Source organism: Malaya genurostris, chromosome 1 (assembly GCF_030247185.1).
Source record: "Malaya genurostris strain Urasoe2022 chromosome 1, Malgen_1.1, whole genome shotgun sequence".
NCBI classification, from domain to species: domain Eukaryota; kingdom Metazoa; phylum Arthropoda; class Insecta; order Diptera; family Culicidae; genus Malaya; species Malaya genurostris.
Window position 1 is genome coordinate 41,297,152 of NC_080570.1, and position 25,808 is coordinate 41,322,959.

A 25,808-nucleotide genomic window follows, 5' to 3' on the forward strand; every position below is an offset into this window, starting at 1 on the left:
TCGTTTCTTTCTTGCCCTCTCTCTCTCTTTTGTGATGGAACTTTCGTGCTTTGACCAAACTGAGCTTGCCTAGCCGGGGCCCGTGTTCGTGGGTTCGTCGGTGCGAATGCAGCTTACGTTTGCACTCCTGCCAGTATTTGCTTCTCTGTACCTACCCCAAATCAACCAAATGACCATTCTTTTGCCGAGAAACGCACCGGAGAGGCCTTTCGCGTGGCTTGAAACATAATTTTGTTTTCATGCTCTGCTCAGTATTTGACAAGTCTTCAGTGGAATCACACTTTTCGTTGAAATTTTCGCGCGGTTCGGTTCGTGAGTGTACAGTCCGATCGTTCACAGTTTCGCGGTGTCCGTCGTCATCATCGTCTCATTCAGGACCAGCAGCAGGACAGCACGACCTCCGATCGGTCGTGGTATCATTCGGCCGTACTTTCAGTGTTTGCGGTTGAGTGTAGTAGTGTAAGTGGCTCTCTTTTACATAGATGCTAACTCAAATGGAACTATCACGGACTCAAACATGTGTGGGATGATTAATGTTGTCACACGATTATACTTTGAGTAACGGGATACATAAAACAGTACCTGTTTGCCTTGTTATTGATGTTTCGGAGGAATGATACATGTTTTGATTTGAAACACACTGGAGTTTTCCATTTACACATATATGCCAGTGTGTGTGTGCTAATGACTAATGTGTGGGAGTAAGTTTTGTTTTGGATTGGATCTTCGAGGAAATCTGGTCAACTTGGTCAGCTGTTTGGAATACTCAAAAGTGTTCAATTAGTGAAGGAGCCAATATTTACCGATAACAGATAGTACGGAATTTCTTCATGTATTGGTTGTATGACAATCATAGCGATAGTATTCAGATGTATTTGAGATTGCTTTCTAATGTGTTTAATGTTTGTGATTAACTCCATTCGGCCGGTTCATGGATTAGTTGTTGCTGAGACAGATGTTAGTAAATATTGAAACAGAATAACAAACAAGTAGGGTAACAGAGGTATTTTGGCCACTTCATATATTTTGGCCCACCTAACAATCTTTATGGATTCAATCGTTCTTAGGTAACCCATGTTTCATCAGTTTGAAGCTAATCACATTAAATTACCTATTGCGGAAGGATTTTTCGAAGATATTAAAACATTTGGTGGATATTTTTACAAAGTGGGCCAAAATAAAATCGATCCTAAAGCGGGCCAAAATACCTCTGTTACCCTAACTTCACCATAGTCCATACACTGACAGATAGCTTTGAATTATCGTGAAAGAGCGAAAATCTATAGTTGTTTGGATCAAACTTAACGGCACAGTTGATTCGCTTCACGTGATAGCGTGAACAAAACAAGCGTGTCATAAAATTCGAATAAAATTTGAGCATTTTTTTCACTTATCTATGCTAATCTAACGCTAATTAGTTCGATTGCTAGGCTCTAAATTGATTTCAACATATCTTCAATGTCGGAACGATATGAATGTGTTTATTATCTTATCCATCTTTGTTCATTTTGGAAATGTTTAATGTATAAATTAAAAAAAAAAATCATACACAAACTGCGATAGGAAAAATCCAAATAAAATTCAACAGCAGGGAATGACACCATAAGATAATATTGTCAGAATCGTTCTATCCATCTACAATAAAATTCAAGGATTTGTTGATCTCGACGAACTTAGTCGACTGTTACGTTATTCTCAAGCATCCATGTCTCGTTTGAAGAGTCATATGAAAATTATATTTACAAGAGCCTATTAGGTTTTCTGACAGTTCACTTACAATCACAAATGCAAATGAGATTGGTTTGTTTTCATCAGGAAACGATGTTCAGACGAATAATCTACTTCGATCGACGTCAAGATTAATTTACTTTTTTTGTAACCGGGTATTACTCACGTACTTGTGTGCCTCCATAAGAATTGCTTACAATTAATGTTGTTGTTCCTTAACGGTTCCATGCCGGTGATAGTCGCCTGATTCCCCGTGCGAATCGTTCTTATATATTGTTTTGTTTTCATCAGGAAACGGCCCCGTTAATTTTTCATTGGGCATAGAAACCGCAATAAGTGGAATAGGAAAAACGATACTGAAACAGTTCTAAAACAGACTACCAGACAAACAAATGGCCACGTTCGTCATATTAAGCTTTCTACACCAATTGAAACTAAGAGCAGACTGTCTAGAACTCAAAACCGTTGGGATATTTCGTGATGAAAACGAACATCATATGTTATTCGGCTAAAGTACGATTCACCACACACTGTATCAAATGACCATAATCAGCAAGGAATGGCAATGAAAAAGAGCTGTTTATAACACTCATAAATAGTATGTCAACCTTATTGAACGTTTTTATGTCCGGAAGTGTAAAAGTTTCTAACATGCAGGTTTTGAACTAATCTAACTTACCGGCGAAGTCCCGTTAACGTTGACGTAAGTTGACTGACCGTCTGAATCTTACTTAAAACTGTCCCCTGATTTAAAAAAATATATATTACAAAATGACGATTAGCATTTGTAGCTGCGAATGCGCTATCAGAAAGCCTAATACGATTCGAATTAGTTCGTCGAGTTCGCCAAATGTCTATGTGTGTGTGCGTGAGTGTTTTATAAAAATACTTTTACGCTCAATTTTCTTATTTTCATTAGAATTCGACCTCCGGATTCGGACGTACAGGCCAAAATATCATTGAATTCTACTATACTCACGTCACTATACACAACAACACTTCGAAAATGAATAAGAAACGTTACATCACAGATACGTATTTCGAATACTTTATGTATTCATCGTCAGTGTATCAGGTTTTAAGTTTATTGAAAGAATGCGACAATGCTATTCCTTTTATTTGAAATGGAAGTAAGTAGATTTCTATTAGCAGGAAGAAGACATTGAAGAATAGTTTGGTACGATAGGAAGAGTGCTCTGTGTGTTTGTTTATCACCTGAACCTTTAACCCTGTAATCTAAAAATCTAAGAAGACCTATTTCGTTGGTCTCGGTTTAGTAAAGAAGTGGATTTTTTTCTAAACTTTCGGCCATATTAAAATTCCATGCTTTGGAAATTGGTCTAAGGATTTTTATGTCATTAGTAGTGAAATCATGGTTTTCGGAAAAGGCACGCTCTGTTACTTTCGACTTGAAATTGTGTGGTAATCCCTTTTCCAATCCGCTTTTTTTTTTTATTTAAAAGGTATTTTTATTCAGACCTGTTTGCGTACAAGCTTTACGTGGCCGAATTAGCCGATTTTTTAAGCAACAAATTTTTTGAAGTGGATCTCGTTGTCTCTCTTTTTCTAGAAGGTGAAAAGCTTTCATTTCCCTCCTGCGAGGGTTGAGGGGCACTTTGTTCGTGGCTCGTCTCGTCATCCATTGCCTCATCGGTTGTATTGTTGTTGGTGTCCGTCTTCGTTTCATTTTCCTTGTTGTTCGTAGTCTTGAGATCGTTGCTAGTGGCTTTAGATGCGGAAAGTTTTCAATTGGTAATTACCCAAGTAGCAAACCGTAACTAGTTGTGATACGCCTAAGTCCAAACTATGTTGCAACAAGAGCACGAATATCTTTTTGTCATATTGAATTAATTATAAATTATAAGCTATCGTTACTCAATCCAAGTTTATTTAACTCCAATAGTAGCTACCCGTAACTAGTTCTGATACCACTTAGTCAAACTGTGTTGCAACAAGGGTACGAACATGTTTTTATGTTATACTGGTTAAAACAAGGTGACGGCAGTGTTTGTTTATAACATAAATATTGAACTAACTATAATTTGTAAGTTATCGTTACTTGATTCTAACATATCTTTAATCACAGCTATGGGATCAAAGTAGTAAGTGATTGTTTTTTCAACTCTTTCAATAAACTTAAAACTTGATACACTGATGTTGAATACATAAAGTATTCGAAATACGAATCTGTGATGTAACGTTTTTTTTTTACAAATTTTCAAAGTGTTGTTGTGTATAGTGAATATAGTAGAATTAAATGGTGTTTAAACATTATTCTAGTGAAATTGTTCTACTAAACGCTCAAGTGACAAATAATGGATCGAGCTGAGCAATGCATGTGTCTGTGTTTGTGAGTATGTGCCAAGTAATACCACTCATAAAATAAAAAAATCTAATAGTCCCATAGGTTGCTATTGAGTTGAAACTCATGCTTTCATAGAGTAAAGTGTGTTTAAAATTGCACACCGTCATTTAGAGCGACGATGCAAAAAAGGGTAAAATTCTTCTAGATTTGGCTCAAAACGGATTCAATTTGTAGGCTATATTAGTTACTTACTAAACGAACCGACTTCGGCTATACTGGTTCCAAGTTCCCGTTTCCAGAAGTACCGGAAATAGTAGTCACAAACTCTAAAACGAGATTCACTCAATTTTCTCAGAGATGATTTGATCGATTTCTACAAACAGGCTCAAATAAAAGTTCCAATAGTCTGTTTAGTTTCATCTTGCTCCGACGGTTCCAGATCTACAAAGTAAAGTGTGGTTAATCATTTAGTGCGGCGATGTAGAACAAAGAAAAATTCTTACTAACTTGACATAACTGTTTACAAATTTAAAAGGTTATGTTAATTAACACCCAAAGAAGGTATCTTATTTTATTCAAAATTGAAAAAAAAATCTGGACAATATCTTCTAGTGATATTTTTAAATATAAGTTATATGAGAAAAGACATCATTACATTACTAGATGGATCAAGAAAGGTTTTAATCAAAAGACACTGAATAAAAAAAACTCAGTTTGGGCAAGAAATAGTTTTTGTTTGAAAAACTTTTTTTTCTTGAATATGCCCATCTTGCATTGTATGATCGGATGGTAGGAAAATTAATCACGCGTCTTGGGACAACATTTTATCAAAATAAATAACGTTTTTGTTTTATAAATCGATTATAAATTATTAAAACAATTTTTTTAGTGTAGGACGCTAGGGTAATGCTTTTTTCAGTATTTTTATTGAAAAATTTGACTGATTTTGTGAAAATCACTAATACTACACTTTTTTGTGAGATTTATCATTTTCGACAATAGCTCTGAAAAAAAAAATGATTACAAATACTTAGCCTTTTCCAAAAGACAGTCTGGATCAATCAAAATAATGTATGTAAAGTGAGTTTTTGACACAAAGTCTACATGCCCAGGAAGTTTCATTCAAATCAGAGAAAGTGCTGCCAACATTTGTTTGAGTTGGCGCAAAATTCGTCATATTCCCCTATGGGAAGAATTTTCATAACATATTTTTTTTTGTTCTCGGAGGAGTTTGAACTTCTAATACCACCCTTTGTATACGCGCCTGGGTATGAAGCTTCAATACTTTCATCAATTATGTTAATTGGTGTTTATTATTTGGCTAGAGGGGAGGTACATGCTCTCTAAACTATATACAACAAAATAAGCTGAACCGCGGTCGAAAAATCAGAGCAACCTAGTACGGTTTTGTGTTCCTCTTATTAATTCTCCGAATATAGCGATTGCGAAGGTTCTTGTTACCCATATGAGCGCTATTCACACGGCTCGTCAAGCGACATTGCATGCAAATTTGATGAAATTCAAACTTAACGTCAACGGCACTGATCGTGTTGACATATCACAAGAAAAAGAGAAAGAATTACACTAATCTCGACGTTTCGGTAAAATTTCTGGTAACCGGACGTACCGTCTGAAACGTACTTCGAACGTTAGACGTTCAGGTTGTTATTTAAATTCAATCACGTTCTATCAGATGCAGTGCTAAAAGTGTGGCAAATTTTTCATTCAATATTGTGCCGTAGAGTAAATGTTCTCCTTTTCGACCAATTCGTTCATCAGGCAATTATTTAGCTCCTAGGAAAAGATGTAAAAAGATGTTATCTACGTTGATAGGGTAATTCGTTATTTCTAGGCTGCATTGTAAAGTAAAATCAATGGTTGAGACTTCTTAAAAGAAGAATGTTTAGAAAATTTTACATTGAAAATTTGTAGGTAGGTAAACGAATAACTTATAGGTAAATATTTGGAATTTTCTAGTAGTTAGAGAAGCGTGATAGCCGTTGACAGATGTCAATTTCAAGAGCATGATCTATCATCAAGTTCAATTCTAGCGATAACTGCTCGTAGCTGTTGGTACAATATAAAACCAACTACGGTGGTTCAGTGTGTGTATGTGTGGATTGGTGCGTTTTCATATTGATGTTACCGGCCAGTAGTACAAGTGAATAAGTGCGATCGGTGTGAATGGTTCGAAAAAAAAAAAATAATTGAAAGAATGTTCACGATCGCATGCCAGTGTAACTGCAGCAGCTGATCCAAGCTGTATGAGTATTGATTGGTTTTTGTAACATGTATGTACTACCGACGGTGCTACTGGAAGTTACTAAGTTACTAGTGAAAACGAGAGATCAACGTTCTTTCGATAGTGTCGAAGTCGATCGGTTCAGTACGATAGGCCGTTTGTTTATATGTACGTGGTTAGATTAGATGCCGTCTTGCTGAATCCATCTGTGCTGGACGACTTGATTTCAGGCGGATCTTCTGTAAAAGTGTACGGATGTCCAAAGAGTGTCGCTGGCAGTGGACTGTGAAGGATAACCCAACGAGTTTCATTGTCGCTGGCGGTGAGAACTATAGCAGTAGGTTTTTTTTGGTTTAGTGCAAAAAGACTACGTTTCAGTACAAGATTTTGTTTCGGTAGACGTTTGCCTTTGTAATCCCCGGCAATAGTAATCATTAAGGCTGATTAATTTCGGCAAAAAAGAAACGTACATCCTAAACGCGTGGATCCCAAAAAAAAAAGCTGCAGATCTTAACCGGTTGATGAGTTATGGTGTTTGAAGCCAATCTGATATGGAATAGAAGTGGTGTAGTTAGGTATGGAAGTGTATAAAATCAAGGTGAACAAAAAGATTCCAATCGTCCGGCTATCTCAAAATCGGTCGCAGTTGTATGACCTGTGCCATGACTGTCGTGTTCGGTATAATAGATTGCATGTGGTGAAACATCGCAGTTGTAGGAGCCTTCGGGTGCACTATAGTCGGTGTTGTATTACCTATTTATGGTGCGATCTATAGTTGGAAGTACTTAAAGGTTTGATCTCATTGATGGCAACCGTCTGACCATGCAATGTCAATCTACATACAAAATGCTTCAGCAAAGGGAATTTTGGTTTTTCTACAGATTGATCGAAGTTGTTGCTTTCTAGAATCAGATTCTTGGCAACATTTAGTACACAATTATACTGAGGGTTGTACAAGATGTAAGATTTCAAGCGAGTCAACAATGAATGCGTCCTTCCGGACATGCTCGGCTCCTTTCACTAGCTTCCTACAGTATGTGGTGGTTCTACTGATCATTTATGTCATTCGAAATATACTTTCATACTTGATTTATGTAGTCTGCTATCTCTGATGGAGTCTTCGAATTACACTTCTATTTTAAGGTAATGAAATTTTTAAGTTTGTCTAATAATCTCCTAATAGCATGGTGCGAAGACCGAAACAAAACAATTTCACCAGTAGTTTCTTGCGGCATCCGTGCTACATGTCCAGTCTGTTAGAGTCTTTCAGAAATTAAACATTAATGGAAAGGCAGTACAGTTTTCCTTGCGTGATTGCCTGTTATATTCACTTACAACTTAACATTTCGAACCACCCTAGGCGGTAGGTCCGTCTCACGTGTTCATGAAACGAAATGCTTACCGAGATGCAATTATATTCAGCCTCGGACTCTCAGGATGGAAGGCAGTGAATGTGCATTTTTAGCATTTATGTTTATTCTCATTCGTCTGTTATTCAGCCCTCGACTGTTGCGACTCGGTTTGCTGAAATATTCTACTTTGGATAAATCGAAAAAAAATCATATTTCGAAAAAATTTCATTATTATAATTCATCAACTCCGACAACCCTAGGTCCCAAATGTCGGCCACAGCAAATCTCTATTCGTCGGCTCGGTCCAGCGTTGAAAGCAGCAGGTACATTAAAACCGAACTAACAGACGACCTGAGGCAGTCTGAGGGATGTTGCTAAACGATCGTAAAATTAGCATACGCGATGTTAGGTCGCGTTAGGTTGCAGCAGCCGCTGCGGTGTCCGCAATCGCTGGTGTGTGCTGCTCTCGGTTTCCTAGGCCTAGAGTCGTCACGAGTGGTTGCAACTTGACATTATTCTGCGTACTGCTGCGTGAATGCCTTTTGCAGCTCAATCCATTGTGATTGAATGTTCGGTTCCGAACTGGTGCGACGTATTCTCGAAAAAAAAAAGAGATTTGTGCAAAGATACGAAGCATTTAAGCTCTAATTAAGGTCTCGGACGGGCTTCGTTCGTTGCTTGCCGAACCGTAGATGACAATTTGAGCTTGTTCAATTGCACATCGTTTTGGTAGTACGTATAATTGGAGTTCTTTGCAAAGTTTGGCTCACTTTTGAGCAATTATGTTTTCGGATCGTTTTGTTTTGTCTCGCCAGAGACCTTCGCGTTGTACAGCGATTATAGTTAATTGCAATTGTATCATATATAACAATGTCGGACGACTGGAGAATTGCATTGTTAAACTTGCAACACTTTCAATTTCAATGTTTTTTGAGTCATTAATCGTACCTACGTGCCAATTTAAGTACGTTTTGTCCCATTCATTGTCTAATCATCATATAAATCAATTTTGTCTACAATCCTAAATTACTTTAACGGTTGTGAATGAGTTTTTTTTATATTTTGATGAGACTTGTAATCGTATATGAAACTGATCTGTTAGTAATTTGTATTTCTTATTAGAATGTTTAAAAAATTATGAAATTTACAGGTGACGCAAATCCACATAGGACACAATTCGTAAGAGCGTAATCCGTAAAATGACTGAATTCGACAAGAATGATACAAATATACGTCAAACGTACCCCGCCTTTCAAGCAAACGTGTAAATTTACATGTTGTTGTACTTAAAAATATGTCAGAATGCATCAAATATGAGTTAGATTTAAAGTAAAATTGAGTCATATTTGATGCCGAAAAAACTCTCTTATGACGGTATGGTGACGAAACACAACGCACTTTGATCGATGGCGAAGCTTACGTCAAACTATTGAATCTTCGTAGCACTAGCCGTGTACAAGTTCCAGTGGCATCTCGTCCTTTAGTGCACATCGTGCACTGCACAACCGGTAAATTGAAGAACTTCATTATAAGCTGCTTGCACTTGCTGGTCAATGACAGCCGAACGATCTTTTCATATCGCATTGCCGTAGCCAATACGTGGCACTCTGAACTCAAGTACTTTTCCATGCACATTAGAATCAAGAAAATAGGGAATTACTCAGCTCAGTTCTGAGATTTGTTGTTATCTCTTCAGTGGCTTTTGCTTACGGCAGTTGAAAGCAAATTGCTGTCTTCTGGCATCTCAGGTTCACAGATTAATTTGAGTATAACAGGTTTTCAATATGCTGCATAGATTTAAAAAATGACACAGATTTTCACGGATTTCTGAAATCATTCATAGCTGTCTCAGTTGCAACTTTGAATCGGTTTTATTGATGACATTATTGACAGATTTACTCGACATGCAGCGCGAGGATTTTTTCTATTGCATCCCATTCAAAAGTAATTCGCTATTTCAATGTATTGAAAAACACAAGTGAATATCAATTCCCCAATCTTAGTTTTCACATATAATCAACTGTTACATCGGATAAAATCAGTACACAATACGTAAATTTTGCACGAGACACCACTGAAAAGTTCTGTCTAATTTCTTAAAATTGAATGTAACACCACGATTTTACGTTTACCTATATCTTCTTTAGTGTAAAATCATGTACATAGATAGCAGCAAACAGATGCGAATGTTATACGAATGTCGAAAGTGAGAGTGAGAGAGAGAGTAGCAGAATTGATACTGTGTGAAGATAATCTGTAAATGATTTTTGAGTTTAGTATAGATCTCAAAATCTATAGATGTGCATACAAGACAGGAGAGCGATAGTTGAAAATGATATACACTCACATTTCAAGTAGTTGGACAATGAAGAAAATTGAGGATTTTTATGTCTATTCATTAAATTGAATTATTAGTAATGCCCATAATATTGATATAAATATTTTACAGTCTTTTATAATTTTGAGGAATGGCTTAAACATAATTTTTATAGTACTTCAATACATAATACTGTTGTTGTCAAACGTAAGCTTGTACTCGTGTTTATCAACAATATTACACACATTCGAAGTGTGACAAAGCACTTGTTTCTGTTCGACACAAAACAAAACTGTTCCGTTATCAGTAGCTCGTTGTTTTTGTAATCAGTATGTACGTTGGATGTACATATTTTTATGGTATTAGACGTATTGGTCCTATAATGAAAGAATCATACTTAACGATCCGTCAGCAACATCCTAATCAATCTACGATAATGAATTCGACACTGACAACGACTGTAAGAAACAGTCAGCAGAGATATTTGTACATTGTTAAACAACAAATAACTCTTTCTGATAGAAACGATCAGCTCAACATTTTTTTGTGTAAAAAAAAGAAAAACTTTTTTCAAGCACGAGGTAATTTTATTAAATAATATTTTATTTAAACTTACTTTGAGTTAAAAAATAAGTAATCGAAACAAGTAAAACACCACTAACCGAATGAGTTGAAACTCATGCAAATTTCAAAAACGACATTTATAACCCAGTTTATAATTGATTTGTTTTATGTGTGTTTGCGCTGAAGGGTGTATTTTTACATCTGTCAAGTTTCATGGTTATTCATCCAGTGATGCCGTCGAAGGGAGAAATTCTTCGTTTAAAAAGATTTAAATCCAAATATGTCAATTTCAAATGTCGTTAAAAATTCCAAGTCAATCGATTTTGTTCAGGAAACCATGAAACATGCTGAGTTACACGTTCACAAGGTGCAAAATGCCCAAAACCGAAATGTAAAGTAAATTGTCACTGCAATAACCCGCACCCGGAAACTTTAGACGAAGTTGCTCACCTCGTCGTGTTGTGTCGTAATGGATGACGAAACTAACTTCAAGACAGACTCTTATCATCTTCCTGTGCAAGATATTTCATGGAACATTGCGGGCGTAAGGCGTTGTTGTTCGATTGATGGTTTGCTGTATTTAAGCTCTTTGAATTAGTCTTTTTTTATTTTACATACACAATTGCTTTAATTATATAACCTCAACTCAACACGATTCGATGCCAAAACGATCTATATCTACGAATCTTGTGTGTTACACTTCCTCTGTCATTCAGTCGTTACAGGAGCGACAGCAGGTTAACGCTATATATACCGACTTTTCCGCTGCTTTTGATAAAATAAATCACCAAACAGCTATTGCTAAACTAGGAAGACTTGGATTTAGTGGTCCTTTTTTGAATTGGCTGCAGTCTTATTTGATTGACCGTACTATGATCGGTGACTGAAAATCAGTGACTGCACAGCCGCACCCTTTCTACTAACTCGGGGGTATCTCATGGTGGTCACCTCGAACCCTTTTTATTGTTGCTGTATCTGAATGATTTTAGCCTTGCGCTGCAATGTCGAAAACTATTATTCGCCAACGATTTTAGATTTTAAATTGTTTCATCCTATTGAATACCTGGAAGATGCCAGATTCCTGCAGAAACAGTTAGATATCTTCTCCAGTTGATGCAGTTGATGGTCTTGAACGCTTCAAAATGTTCGCTTCAATTTCCTTTTCAAGTAATCGCACAGTAGTTGTATTCAACTATACTATTTCCCAAACTATTCTCAAACGAGAATCGACTGTCAAGGACTTAGGAGTTCTATTGGATTCAAAACTTCATTTCAAGGATCACGTATAATATACAATCTTTAAAGCTTCCAAAACGCTAGGATATATATATATATATATATATATATATATATATATATATATATATATATATATATATATATATATATATATATATATATATATATATATATATATATATATATATATATATATATATATATATATATATATATTTCCCATTACAAAGAATGTTAATAACATATATTGTCTTGAAGCACTATATTGTGCACTAATTCATCCTATTCTCGAATATGCTGCAGTCGTCTGGGCTCCCTATTATCAACTCGACATCCAACGCATCGAAGCTATTCAGCATAAATTTATTCGGTTTACCCTTCGCAGTCTTCCTTGGAGGGATCCCAACCACCTTCCCAGCTTTGGTGAGCGCTATAAACCTATTGATTTAGACTTGTTATCCGTCCGCCGAGACATCTGCAGAGCTATTTTCGAGGCGGGTTTGTGACAATCTCGAACTGATTGCCCCGAATTGTTACATAAAATGAACCTAGCTATTAACTTTCGCAATCTCCGATCTCATCCATTTCTCAGAATTCAATTTGCTCGCACTAATTACGGCTGTAACAAAGCGTTTTCTTGTATGTGCCGTCCATTTAATCGATGTTCTCACGTGTTCGATTTTCGCAACACCGGAAAAACTTATTTCTGAATTACTTCTCTACTTCTGAAGTATTAAGGTTAGCAATAGGGTTAGTTTTATTTATCAGTAACAAGTATATGACACTCAGGCGCGCATGCACGGGGTTCGAACGAAACTCAAGAAATTATTAGGGAAGACAGAGGCTAGACCGGACACGTGGTTAAACTGAACAGCTTAAATACCATATAAACCAGCTATTATTTCGATTCATGGATTGACTTTGTAAACGCGCTTGGAGATGACGCGGTAGAGATGACTTGGATATTAATGGATATTTCTAAAAAGTGTCCGATTTAGCCCCGGTCTCCCTTATATTGTGAAAACACCTTCCGAATTTTTTTTTGATTAGCGCCTGATGACAATGTATCTGTTGGATTATTGTGATCTGTTCCACTCCGTCTCTCCACCATATCCACTGGAAACAAACTAGATTCGCCCGTCGAAATTAACCCGGTCGTTCCTTCCTCTTTTACTCTGTCTTCCACCATCCATTTTGCGATCGCTAATCAGATATACATGCCGATTCTAACACCGTCTTCTTTCAAACTTTTTAAACAAGAGCACCATTACTGCCCTGTAATGGTTGGTGTCATAAACTAGTTATAGGGTTATGGATTTAGTTTCATTTGTTATTGTTAAGTCAAAATATATCTGTTGGATCATTGTAATCTGTTGATACAAATGATGAGGAGGTTTTATGCCTGCTGGAGAGAGATTGCCCAATTTCAACTTCATGGGGCTTTTCCCTGCTCCCAAATAAATAAATTTAATAATATTTAATGGATAAATAAATTTAATGGATAAATAAATTGGCAGTTGGCTGTCCGGAGTTATACGATTTTTGGAAGAAATTCTGTATTTTAGTAGGAAGCACATACAAAACGCGATAAAACTGCAACGTATTCTCGGTAGCCGGCTACTCAGAGCAATAGAAGCACGATAATGCTATTCGATAGTTTATTAACAAACAACCCCTTCCTTTAATGCATGCGGAAATGCAGAGGATTCATCGGTTTCTAGTATTGGCATCACATTACAGCCGATTCATAGCGTACAGAACCATTGCATGGCTGGTACCACGGTTCTACTGACACTAAGAATCCTTTTCAAGTCGGGGCTCGAACATGCGACAATTGGCTTGTAAGACCAGCGCTCTATGCAAGGTTGGCGGTTAACCCCGGGTTTCTAATAGCAACATGCATTGAACTAATAATCCTGCCTACTCAAGTAGATCTGCATTCGGATGTGGCCGGCATCGGTATTGCAATTTAAACAATGTGTAATTACGAGCAAGTTCTTTCAGAAAAAAAAACATTTCGCAAGATTTATTGGATCTGATTAATAACGGAGTAGCAACACATGGACGGTCACTAATGCTAATGTGATGTGATGTGATGTGAAATGAAGCCACCATCAGTTCAAGGACTTGCCAGTGGATGCGGGTAGACTTACAGTAGCCCCGATATGACTCATCCATTCACCTTCTTACTATAGCTGTTACCGAAAAGCGAACAAAAAGGATTGGGCGGATACGTAAGTAGAGTCACTTACTCGTATTCCGCGGGAATAAAAGATGCTCTTCCAACCATAATATCCAGTGCATGGATGAAGCATATCGCTATACATGCTTGAACCCGCCTGATGGTTTGTTTGAGAAGGGCGCGTCAGACTCATGTCAAACCTTCAGAAGGAAACAAGTTTCCTTCAAGTGACTTGGGCTGGCTATCCACAATCCCTCGTCCAGTCATCAATTCGTCCGATGCCCTGATGCTCCCTCCCTCCCCGTGCAAAATGTTTTTTATTGATAAATACAATGAAACATAGTGTAATGAAATTAATATAACATAAAATGATATAATAGATTACAAAATAATATAATATAATATAACATAATATAATATAATATATTTTAATTTAATATAATATAATACAATGTCATACAATATAATATAATATATTACAAAACATGGTATAAAATAACAGTTAATGTAGAGTGTCAGTTATGCTCTTCTATCTTCGCAATACTGCAGGAAGTAGAATATTTCTCTTCTAATAACAATAATAATATCTACATCTATAAAAATAATATATGTTATTATTATTTATGACAAATTAATAATAATAACAATAAATATAATTATGAAAATAACAATAAAAAACAATATAATATAGTACAATGAATTATATAATAAATAATAGAATAAATAAAATGATATGTTGCAATATGCTATGATATTATATTACTTGAATTTATATGTCATTTCTCATCCTCTCATTCTGCCATCAACGCATTCCATAGACCATTTGTCACCACAGACACACGTGTAGGCATGAAACAGGAACCAGTGAGAACCAAACTCACTTTGTGACGACCTTGATATTTAGTTAAAAGTTACTTTAAAAATGATAACTTATAAGGAAAACAAATTTATATTTTGCGCAGAGGTACGTAGTACTACTCATAATAAACCCTATAATATAATATAATATAATACAACATAATGCAATACAATATAACATAATATAATAGAATACAATATAATATAATATAATATAATATAATATAATATAATAAAATATATTTTAATATAATACAATATAATGTGATATAATGCAATGCAGTATAATACCATACAACATAGGATATAATAACATAAAATGGTGTGAGACGATAATATATGAAATAATATGCTATGATACAATATAACAGGTAATGTCGCAGTGTAAGTTACGCTCTTCTAATAATAATAATAATAATAATAATAATAATAATAATTAAAATAATAATAATAATACATGATGTAATAAACAACAGAATTATATGTTGTAATATACTATGATAAACACTGCATTTTAGGATGGGCTTCAACCTACAAGCCATTTCGCACCCTCTCATTCTGCTACTAACGCAGAAGGCGATAGCACCCAGTCGACGCCGTTCTATTGACCAAATGTCATCATAGACGCTCGGGGAGGCATGAGATAGGGACTTGTGAGGACTTAGTTATCTCACCATTTGACGACCATGGACGGTCACTAATGCTAATGCTAATAAAAGTAAAGTGGTTATGTTTTTTATGATTAACGAACAATTAATCAAATGCGAAAATCAAGTTAAAAAATTCAGAAAATTAACGAACAATTTCTTCCTACTATTGGTTGGCGTCATCTCACTTGAATACGGATAAAAATTTTGTCTCATAAAATACTCGAATTTTTCACCGCATTAACACATTTGTTGACTCGTTTCATTGAATCAAATCCTAAAGGCGATTAAAACCAAATTTAAAACAATCACTTTGTAAAGAATTTCCATTACGACCTAAATGTAAATGACAGATTATTTTTGTTCCTATTCCTTTTCAATTATTACGGAATAGGCTTGTATTTTTCGCAGTGAAGATTAAAAGATGATACACACTTACATTTTCTTCCTGAATCTCGGCAAAACTTTGAATTGAACATTGAAAATGAAATTCTTGGTAATTTTATTTGACAGATAATTTGCTTTTATCAAGATGTTCGGTTTCGAGAAAACTGCAAATTAGCGAGATATTCGTCGCTTTTGGAAACAAAGTAACGAAATTATCGGTGTTCAAGCATGTGAGCTAATTTCAAGATTTTAAGCAATTAATTGAAATGAAATTTTAAATATAAAAAAAAACATTCCAGCTTAAAATTCGTTATCATTGATTTATATATTTCAACATTATGTTGGCTGTTGAATTAATAGGCCAGGAAATGTACAACAAGAAAAAATATGTCCCATGAAGAAAATAATGCCAAACATATACGTCGTAGAATGGATGCACTTACATGTTATTTACAGTAGAGAACACAATTCGATTTTCCGCACAAAATCAGATTTCGGCTACAACGAAAGTAATGGCTCAATAAAATATTGAATATTTAAAGAAATATATCATACCGGAATCCAATCAATTTTATGCAGTAAATTAGCGTTGCGAGGATCTTTATCCCGTAAGAATGCTCTGGGGGATTTCTTGTTACGAATAATCGTCGAATATTGAACAATTTTGTTCTTTTTTCTTCTTGTTTTTATTTGCAGCTTATTCCACATGCACTTATTTACAGCACTGAAGTAAAATGGCTACTTTGACGAATCACCGAATTGTATAAAAATTGTTTACCGAGATTTCGGTAAGTTGATATCATTAATTTGCTGATTTCGGCAAAACGACCAATTGCTGGTAAACACGGTACCGTAACAATTGCAAGAGAAAGTAAACAAAGTGATACTGGCATGTGGTCTTAGGTTCTTAGATAATGAAACTTCTTTACAGCATTGATGTTTTTCTTCATTTGCTGTCTATGTGAATCTAACTTTTCTTTAAAAAAAACAGCTAATTTGTTTGCTTTCTCATCCATCTATGCGCAACTTTTCTGCCTTGGGTGAGTTTAGCCTCTAATAGCTGTGCTATCATATGATTTGATACTAATTTAAAAATATTTGTCATATTTCTACCGTAAAAAGCTTATTGAGGAAATTGAAACCAAATCCAGACCTTGCAAATCATAACAACACGGTAACTGAACAATAGCAACCATCTCTGAGAACCGTAATGTTAAAACCTGCGTGCGGTGTTTGTATAACTTTGCCCGTCCGTTGTAGTTATAACTGGGCGGGAATCAACATAAATATTTTTGCCTGCAGTGACCATGCGGTCTCTTGTCTTCCTCTTGCTTTCTGCGACGCGATCAGAGGAGCACCCCTTGCCGCACCCCCGGACTATATCCACGAGCCCAGTGAACAGCACGCAACACTTTCTAATTTTCACACTGCACAACCCGGCAATCGGTTTGTTGGGTAGCCTAAGTGTATGTGCAAATTTTTGTTTTCGATCAACTTTTTTTTTCTATGCTGGCACATCCACAGGCTCAACAACATCACGAGTACCGTCACCGTTTTAACCGAGGGGCTGACTCTGGTCGGGGCCCCGGGTAGATCGAGGATCGTAGATGTTTGAGTTTGGGACAATCATGTCGGTGTATTACCTGCTGTATCTGTGGGACAATGTAATAGTCACCGAGGCACAGACGGCTGGCTGACCTGACTGTGCAGTGTTGCCGGCTCTTCTCAGTCACGATCGTAACCCTAGTTTAGGGATTATAATGTATCGTAATGGTTTAGTTTTATTGAGGTTATTCCTAGCAGACGGTTAACCTCGGAAAGGTGTCGTGTCGTCGGTAAGAGGCTTTCTTATATACAATCTACTGCCTGTCTGCAATTGGTTTTCACTTGTTTCAGTATTTGAAATTTGAGCTGCAAAAACCGAACCTCTGCTAGAGATGTGAAGTTCAAGTTTATAGGACATTAAATTGATGTGTGCTGATGTCATACTATTGTATGAATAAACAGCACATATCAAACGATATTCGACAGTACTGTTTACGTGGAAGTCTTCCACTCCTTTTTTCAAGCGTCTTAGCGGGTGTATTCACGAGGTAACGCTTGTTGGAACCGGAATATGATTTACGTTGGTTCCAATAATACTTAAGACCACTGATCGCTACTTTGCATCAAACTTCTACAGATCCGTACGATGCACTTGAAGATGCTTCAACGTTGTTGTGCCATTCGAACACAGGAAGGTATCTCGCGAATCGCGGTGTCATCGTCATCTGCAGTCACTCGTACCTTGCCAAACTATCTAGCTACATACTTATGAACGGCTGCATAGCATATGATGATCGCTTACCTAATCGCGGTGGGCTAGCGGCAACGGCGGGTGGGATTCATGTGATCCAATTAGCTTGCAGTGGATCGAAATGATGTTAATGGTGCGAATGTATGCGATTGTGTGTACGGTCTGCACCCAATCCAATTTCCGGAGGTCGATCGCGTGCATTCGCGCTATTCGCACGAGGTCGCTGAAAGTTATGACGCCCCGTCATCATCATCAGTCGCTGGATATTTACGGGTATACGATTCGATGAGCAGCGACGGTACCCGGCTGACGTGGTGTAACTCAGCCAATTTCAAATTCATAATGTTGTGTTCTCTTTTCGATTGTACGCGAACTCACCTCAAATCACCTTATCACCTTGGTGTAGTTTTCGGACTCAAAAAAAAAATGCTGTGGAGCTTGGAATGCCTCAAGATTCATTATACGTTTCTCGTATTTTTGTTGTTGTTGTTGTTGGTAGCTACGAACGATACATGAGTTCGAGTGTGCAAGTCAGCCGGTTAGCGCATTGGGGCACGCGTTGGCCTGGAAAATAATTTATGACGCGATCCTTAACCCGCCCATGCTGGCCCGAATCTCCACTGAAACATCGTGCTTTTGATCGGTGGAACGAGGGTCGCGATGCGAGTTGGATTTTTTTTGTGGCCACTACTTCTGGTCACGTTTTGATTAGCATTCCTAGGATAATTGATGTATTACTTGGATTTACAGTATGTCTTCACCACAGCTCAAGAGCTGCTTAATGTTTTAAAATTGAAAAATAAACTGGCAAAATTTGATTAAACCTTTAAAAAATGAGTACTGTGCAAAAGCATCATTAAATGTAGGATTTTGTGTTCCAAATGATAAGGAGATATTCGCAAAAATGGTTGTCAACATTAAACGGCTTTTTCAGAATCGTTGTACTAACATTGGCACTGGTATCAGCTCAATAAAAATACGATAAAAAATTACCGAATAAAACAGCCAGCCATGTGGAACAGTGCGACTTTTCTCAGCAGTATTCAAATGCATCAATCGATTTACATACCTAGATTACCGGATTTTTATAGTCAAACCAGAAATGAACTTACGGCCATGTAATAGCGTATTTCCTTATAAACTAAAATATGCTGTGCACATTATTCAAATAAACAACGACTATATAACTTCAACCCAATCCCAATATCGAATTTCGTAGGATTTACTTTAATTAATGCAAAACATTGCTTGAATTTATTCCAAAAGCCAATGTAAGTGATAGTCCTTTTGATGTAACATCTGTTGGTTGAATTCATCAAACAGTTAATTAACTATTATTAAGGATAGACCGTTTGATATAGTATTTAAACAAAAAAAAATAAAAAAAATTTTTCATGTCCATGAACTTTGCAAGTTTCCTTGACTTGTACAAAACTGCGAAACCACATTACGGATATATTATTTTCCTACACACTGTTTGGTCGTTTCGGTCTGTGACTATAAAATTCAGAAATCCATTTACATATAGACACTTGAATGATCGTGAGAAAAGTCGCACCGTTCTACATGTCTGGTTGCTTTTAGTCGGTGCTAGTTTGTTCAATTAAAAATTCAAGGTTCGACATCCACGGCTTTTTAACTTTCAGGAAATTCCAAGTACAAAAAGCTACAGATGTTTGGCATAACATTTAACGAGTAATCTTTTTTTCCATGCTAATTCTATAATTTTCAACGTGTGAAAAAGACATTGTGGTGTTAAATTTCGCAAGTGGATTTTAATAATATACTACAACAAAAGTTTACTGAGTCACGAAACTGAATAAACTAATCGAAAAATTAGTACTCAAAGCCTACACGGCAAAAAATTTTTGAGATGCACAGCGACGTAATTAAAATAATAGAAACCTAGATCGTTATAAGACTAAATTTAACTGGCCTAAATCTGTAGCAAACAAACCCAACACAGTTCCAAAAAATCTTGTGATTTTTCATCTCAAATGATGCACATAAATGGAGCGTCATATTTCACACAAACTTATATTCAAGAACATGTAAAATTGTGTGATTTGAATGTAATTTTCAACTTGAAATCGAGTGAAATAAAAAACAAAAGATCGATGCAGCAGCACGACTTGAATCGAGAAACATTAGATCATCAGGCACGCCGTTTATCGACTGAGCCACATAAGCACATATCTGCTTAATGAATAATGGATACACTCTTAGAAAAAATGAAATTTACGCTTGACGTAAATTCAAGTATGCCGTAATTTCTTCTGTGATGGCACAATATTACATCTACTAACATGTAAGCATAAATTTTGCGTTTTTATCGATGTGAGTTTCAGCTAAAACAGTTGTGAAGTTAATGATATGACTTATCTTTAAATGCTTTGTATTGTGAATGTAAGTGAATCGCGTCGCTCCTTTTATGTGCATCTATAAAGATGTAACATTTTTTAGGTGTGTACATATAAATCCATACAGCGACACTTGGTAGCCGAGTGTAAATTACACTCAGAATCAGTAAAATTCTGTAGGATTGGAATATTGCGTCACTTGACAAGTTAAGCAGTTATGAATCGTATCATTTGTGAAATTGTGTTAACTGTAAAAATCATAATTTTATTACAATTAAGCTTGTTTCATAATGTTTGCTCTTTGGGTTGAATCATTTGTAAAATTTGAATTTCCATTGCAGACTGCTTAGTTAGACTAACAAAAGTGACTTGTTATTACTCGTAACATACAATTAGAGCTTAAAATCCGATTGATTGGTTCCGCTCAGCAAAAGGAGATTCCAAAGTACTCATGTTGTTTTCACTTGATGCCAAATCTCTCCCAGTTTTCACTCTAACTACCGTAAAACTATTTGTTTGATGCCAGTTTTCAATCTAGTTTTTACGCAAACCAGATTCATATATTGGGTTTGTTCACACCTCCCTTGCTAAGTGGGAGCCCAGCTCAGTTTTGCGAAATTATTTGTTTGGAGAAACTACACTCTTAGAAAAAAAGAAATTTACGCTTGACGTAAATTCAAACATGCGGCAATTTCTTCGGTGATGACACAATATTACATCTATTAACACGTAAAAACAATTTTTGTGTCTGTATCGATGTGAACGTCAGCTAAATTAACTGTGATTAACTATCTTTACATGCTTTGAATTATAAATTTAAGTGAAATACGATGCTCTTTTTAGGTGCATCTATAAAGACGTAAATTTACACGATTTTTTCTAAGTGTGTATCCTGGGTCAGGTACGAACACGACTTAAGATCTCTAAAGCGGCGCATACACGTCCAGTTTTCCGGACAGTTTCTCGTGTGTGACGTTATGCAGTAAGGATTAACTGATGTGACTGAAGAGTTCATACGTCCAAACGGCCGGTTTTTTTTACTGAAGCTCTTGAGCTCAGTTACATCCGATTAACTGATCAGTTCTTCAGTTAATCGTTCAGTACGTCAGTTTTCTTTTAATCAGAATAATGTGCCTCCATGAAAACTGATGAAACTGCCATAAAGACAAAACGCAAAACTTATCTGACGCTACACACGCTCAGTTCAGATAATCGTTCAGTTTTTTGTTCCGTCCAAGGTTCATTTGCACTGTCCGGAAAACTGAAGGTGTACATATAGGCCGCTATGTGACTATGTGACTATTCGCTTCTCTTTCTTGCTGATCATTAAAGTGGTGACACTCCGACACTAGAGATGGTCGTATTTTTGTTATTTGAAATATTTTCGAAACTCGAACTGAATCGTATCGAGTTCGGGTCAGTTTTGAGTTTACAAAATAAAAACAAAAAACAACAATCAAGTTCGGGCTCGAATTTTTTTGGGGGTTCGGAATTAAATTGAATTAAATGTCGTACACGCTCTTTGAACATAACTCATGGTTTGAGTTACGATTACTGAAACTCATAAACTGGAACAATATGTCAAAATTTGAGTATGGATTCGAGTAAAAATTACTCAGGCCATGAGTTCTCTCGCATTTATTCATACATCAGAGTAAGCGTTGAGTTTTCAGACATTCGAGTGAACAAAATACTTCTTGCAGTTTAGTACGTTTTCATTCTCGGAATATTCTTATCGAAGTTAAGAATGCAAGAATACGTCGTTTTTTTTTATTGCCGTTTCTAGATCCGATATTTGAAACCATGAATCATCAATCATAGATGTTTTCAAAAGAAATTTTGTGGTTTCAATTTTGCTAAGTGAGAAATCCAACATAAAGATATCAAAATCGTTCAATTTTGACTCCGAACTGGTCTAAACGAAACGGTTTATAATCACTTTTTTGCGCTTCCTATTTAAAAGAAAGAAACATAACCGAAAATGAATTTCTTTATTTTGAGTGCAAGGAACTCAGATTTCGAATTGAATTCACTCCAAAGGTATTTTTGTCTTATTTTGACTAATAAAAAACACAAATTTTGACAGTTTCCCTATAGTAGTAAAATGAGTTTAGAGTACGTGCACATTTTATGAATTTGAGTGGTGTGTAACTCAATTTTGGCCCGGGTTGGTGGTTCAATACATAGGGCGCTGGTCTTACAAGCCAGTTGTCGTATGTTCGAGCCCCGACCTGGAAGGATTCTTAGTGTCAGTAGGATCCATAGTACTAGCCATTCAATGATTCTGTACACTAAGAATCGGCTGCGAAGTCTGTTGAAACAGAAAGGCCAAATTCCACAAACGGAATGTAATGCCCAGATCAATTTTGGATTAGTCGATGAATTGTTGGTTTATGTTTAAAGGGCATTCAAATTTTACCACTTTCCTTCTATACCCACCGAATAAATCAACATAAAAAGAGTTCCGTTCCTTTTCGATTTGTTCACTTCTATGCTTCCTGTGTGAATTATGAAGTAATGCCCTTGCGCATTTTTCGTGAAATTGGTCGGTTTTTCGCGACTAAGCCAAATCTGCGGGTATTTCCAGTAGTAAAAGGGTTCGGAAACCATTCCAAATAACGAAAATAAATAGTTTCGCCCTTCCTTACTAGCAATTGAAGGAATCGCCCTGTCTGTTGGCATGGAACATGGCGGGCAAAACTTACGTAAACAAATGGAATGACAGTTTCGTCCTTTATAGTTCTTTGTATTACTAAGATTTTCGTAGAATCCGTGTTTTTAGGCAAAATTGTATTCATTTAATGATCAACCAGAACTGGTTGAAATGAAATATGGCACACCAAGAGTTATACATCAGACGGGCTTCAGAGTAATTGTATACTCTCTTTGTAGGCGAAGCGTGAAAATAACTTTATTATTCGCAGTAGAGTCTATGACAACAGGAGTAAATTTAATACTTAAGTGTTTATCGGGTTGCATTCAACTTTTACAAACTTGAGTGAATAAAGTTCCAACGGACAGATGATAGCATATACAATCATTGTGAAAAACGCAGCGAAATTTCAGTTATGAAATCGTATTCAATGAGAAGCACATTCCGTCAGTATGATTAAAACACGATTTATTATTCCGCCTGCTGTTACTCTGGTAACCGACATTTCCTTTCCAACAGTACAGCCTGTACCTGTTCAGAATGCTAATGATTGTCCCATTTCTTTCAACCTTGCAGACTGGTTCATCGCAGTTGCTAATTCGCATCACTCCCGTTCCTCGATCAACACACTTCAATCGCTCATTCATCGACATCGGCTCGCGTCGTCTCATCGAAATCGACACTCGATAGAAAAAAAGAGTAGAGCAGCAGCAGCAGCAGCAGTACAATTTCACACGCCCGTGCTGAAGAGGAAACACGAAACGAAGGTGATCCACTTCCAGCGCAGGGTTCCCAGCTAAGCTAGATTCATGGGGTTTGAGTAGAACACGAATTCCAACCTACGACTGACTGCGGATTCTGATTGGGGTGAGAACATCCAGATCACATAAACACACATACGGACTACGAAACAATAGCTGCAGCTAGAGATGATTGTTCACTGGTCGTGTTGTGTATTACTAATACCAATGGATTTTAAAATCGCAGAGTGCGTTTGACGTTATCGGACTGCACATATCGGACAGTTAGTGCGGAGTGCTTGCGCACATATTTGCGCGAATCGTTGACGTTGTCTTGTAAAGGTTACGTTCGAATGACAATCCGTCTGGAATAGAATAATAGTTTTGCTTCAATCACGCGCTTCTTCAAAAGATCACATCACCATTAGCAGTAGTTGTTGGTTGCTAATCTATAGAAACCGAAACGCTGAGATACGCTGCTCAGTGAGGGATGCTCTCTGCGATTCGAGAGCATCGAGTTCAATTCGGTGCCTGTTTTGGGGGGAGATCAAAGCGATTATTGTGCAGTGTCTAGCAGCCGAATCAGTCGATAGTGAGTGAATGCTCTGGCTGGTGGTTGCCCGGCTTTGTGATAGTCTTGAGTTCCAATCGACCTGAAGTCGCGAATAGCTTCAAGTGCACGTACGTCGTCGGGCTGAATAGTGTTCAACTAACGGAAAAAAGCCGTGTCATCCTTGGCCCTATGTACATAAATCCGTAAACTGCAGGGATCGAGTTGTGCTGTACTCTCGCAGTCGCATGCATACAAACGAGCTATTTACATAAACAGTCATTTGAACACGCCATCGGGCCGGATAAGTTTGCAACGCAGTGATAATGATTCCACGCACATAGTCGCCCTCTGGTTGCGAGACGGTGACGAAACCTGCTACGTTGTGTGCAGTTTGACTGCATCTCTCCGTCGATAGTTGAATACACGATTCGATCAGAAGTGGTGCATTTGGTGTGAAACAAATTACATCAAACCTTGCCAGGGGAATCCAATGCACCGTGCCCCGTTTGGCTACGCTTCACCGATAAGTTCCGCGAGTGGGTAGGCCGCCGGTAGGAAGGTGAAGAATTTCCGAGTGTTACAAAAAAGCGTGGATATTGTGGGCTGTGTCAAGTAAAAGTAAATCCCGAGCGATTGATAGTAAATTTAGTAAGCAACGCCAAGTTAATCTGGAAACTATCAGATTGGGATCCGCGTTGCGGTTCGTGGAATGTGGCGTTTCCTATACACCCCACCCAACACCCGCAGCTTTGTGTTCTACTCCGCGTGAAAACGCTACAGCGGAGAAGCTCATGTTGAGATTTTTTTAATTAAATAGGTTTGCTTTATCATTACCCATCACCGAGCATTGTATTATTTTGTACGTCGGTAGGCCATTGGTGATGATTCGTTAATAGTCGCACGCTTCGGAAATTATACTCGAGTGGCTTAGTAGTGTATTTATTAGTGGCAATCATTGTTCAGTGCATTAGATAAGAGATTCAGTGGTGCCGGTTCACCGTACAAGAAAAAAATTGTCGAAAAGAGCAGTAAAATATTGCTGCTAAATAGAAAGTGTTTTTTATTTTATGGTTGTTTAGTGATTTCCGGTCATCTGTGAAGTGTGAAACGAAGTCAGGTTGTTCAGTTTGAAAGGATTTCGATTTTCGGTAGCCTCGTTGGAATCAGCGTGCAGCTCCCCGATTGGTGAGTGATTTATCGATTGAAAGTGCAGTTTGTTTCTATTTAGCATTTTGATTCTTTAAAAAAGGTTGTTACTGGGATTCGTTCCTGTTCATTGGACAGTGACTAGTCGGTTATTTCGAGTAGTAGAGTAACATGTCTGCACGACTATTATCGACCAGGCACGTAATCTCACGTAAACTCAAGAAATTATTAGGGAAGAT

At 36.9% G+C, this 25,808-nt stretch overlaps 1 protein-coding gene across 2 annotated transcripts in view; it reads left to right on the forward strand.

Annotated features, from left to right (window-relative positions):
- Positions 1-310: 310 nt before the first annotated feature.
- Positions 311-25,808, forward strand: part of LOC131438011 (myb-like protein A) — a 386,239-nt gene continuing 360,741 nt past the window's right edge. Inside the window, exons 1-2 of one of the 2 annotated variants that reach the window (XM_058607758.1) lie at positions 311-459; positions 23,707-25,608. The gene's annotated coding sequence lies outside the window, so the exon portion shown is untranslated. The remainder of the gene's footprint in view (positions 460-23,706; positions 25,609-25,808) is intronic. The other variant, XM_058607769.1, reaches the window with a different exon arrangement.